Raw genomic sequence first — 2,029 nt, 5'->3', positions numbered from 1 at the left:
GAGTCAGGGCTGGAAAACCTCAACCCATGGCCCGCCCTACAGGGCTCAGTACTGGCCTTGGCCCGCCCTGATTGGCCCTGATTGAGCAGGGCCGGGCCAGGCCGGCCCTAATTGACCCTAGCGTAAATACCTGTTAAGAGTGCCAAAAATAAAGCAACCACTTATCATATAGAACAAAATGATCAATAAACAGAGAAAGGGGACAAAATAAGACAATATGAATTCAACAACATGACGGGCCACAGAGACAATTAATAATAATAATCTAAAGAAACATCAATCCAAGATCATAGAAAACATTAGCAAAAGAAACATGCATAGATGGTTTAATTCTATAATAGAAAACTTAGGGTCGGGCCCGGTCAGGGTACCCGGGGCATTAACCCAGAACCCGACCCGAGCTGAGTCAGGGTCTAAAAAAATGAACCCTGACCCGCCCTCAGGGTTGGAAAATCCAGCCCTGACCCTGTTTGGGCTCAGGGCGGTTTAGGGCCGACAGGGCCAAACTTGCACCCCTAATCCAAACATAGGGGTGTAACTATCAAAATCCAATAGTTGTGAGGGAGTAGAGGCTCTTCCAATCTCTTACTAAGCACTAATAGGGGAGTGTTTCCTGGTCTTTCACCCATGTACTGCTTTAAACGACTAGTGTTGTGAATAATGCAATACCAACAAAGAGATAAGATTTGGTGAATCGGCACTAGCAACCCACTACATGGTGGGTTACACATATTATGCATTTAATATTGCACATCCCCACACTCATAGCTATAAATCCCAGTAAGGGAGTTTTGCTGTAGTCATCCTTCTTCACCTTCTGATAGTGTGTTTGTAAGAAAATGGCTTCAAAGACTATTTTTGTTTTGGCTATTTTCTCGATTGCTTTTTTGCTCATCTCCTCAGAGGTGGCAAGTGGAGAAGTTGCTGAGGAAACTACGGGATTAAAAAAGGGTAGGTTTATACATCTTGCCCTCTCTTTCCCTCTTGAATTTTTAGACTCTTTGTCATTGATTTAATTAATTTCAAGTCCATCCCAAAAAAAATTCTACTTGGTATAATTTTATTCTCTTTTCAAAATCATAAACAGTTTCTTCTTTAGAGAAACACGTGAAGTAATTGGAATTTTTAGGATCATTGGATGTGCGTTATAGTACCGGTGCATTCTTGCAGAAACAGATGGAGTAGATGTTAGAGTGATTCCACCTGCACGTCCACGTGTGCATTATCCGCCACCTCGGAGTACTTGCCCTGGTTACATTGGCTGCTAGGCAGTCCGACCAAGGACTATCTTGGTGTCTTGCCTCACAACTAGTTTGAACGTCTAATAATAATGTAATGGGTTTTCTTCAGTACATTAGTGCTCTCTCTCTCTCTCTCTCCAAGTGGTGATGAATAGAAATAGATATATGTGTTATAAAAATAATAAAGATGACTTTCTCTTAACCAAATTGTGGAAAAGCCAAGTTGCAAGGGGTCATGGTTGAAACAGACTCGTCATTGGTCACGGATTGTGTACGTACATATGTATTTTAGAAAGAAAAAAAAGGTTAATGATTTAACACAAACATTTTTTATACCTGACGTTCATGTTTCTTGTCTTTTAGTATTTAAAGAGCTGTAAAAGGGTTTTATGGTTCCCAAAAAGCACTTACATGACAGTTAAATACTTAAAAACAAGAAACATGAGCTTCTTGTATCAAAACATAGTTGTGCTAAAGTCATTTCCCAAAATAAGCATGTAATTGATTCAATAGATGAAAGGAGGATGGATGCATGTGTTAGAATTTCTAATTCAAACGAAACTAGTGAAAAGAGCACACCCCAAGTCGAACTCACCTCTTTTCAAACTGTGAGAAAGCTTCTTTTCTTATTCTTATCTTTTTAGTTTTTTCTTATCCCTTAATGTAATTGTCACACCCCAAACCGGAATCTGAGCCGGCGTGCAACAGCGCCGCACTCCCGTGACTCAAACGCGCGGGCCCGCCAGGCTAAACAGTCAGGGTCACCTTTAACTATTGTATGCAGAGCT

General features: G+C 40.9%; 1 long non-coding RNA gene across 1 annotated transcript; it reads left to right on the top strand.

Annotated features, from left to right (window-relative positions):
- Positions 1-790: 790 nt before the first annotated feature.
- Positions 791-1,448, top strand: LOC143881091 (uncharacterized). Its single transcript, XR_013251853.1, has 2 exons — positions 791-951; positions 1,171-1,448. It is a non-coding gene; the product is annotated as an uncharacterized LOC143881091 (long non-coding RNA).
- The last annotated feature ends 581 nt before the right edge of the window (positions 1,449-2,029 follow it).

Source organism: Tasmannia lanceolata, unplaced genomic scaffold (assembly GCF_043159265.1).
Source record: "Tasmannia lanceolata isolate RefF3 unplaced genomic scaffold, GAP_Taslan_0.1 ptg000007l, whole genome shotgun sequence".
Classification (NCBI taxonomy): domain Eukaryota; kingdom Viridiplantae; phylum Streptophyta; class Magnoliopsida; order Canellales; family Winteraceae; genus Tasmannia; species Tasmannia lanceolata.
This window is presented reverse-complemented; position numbering and strand designations above follow the sequence as displayed.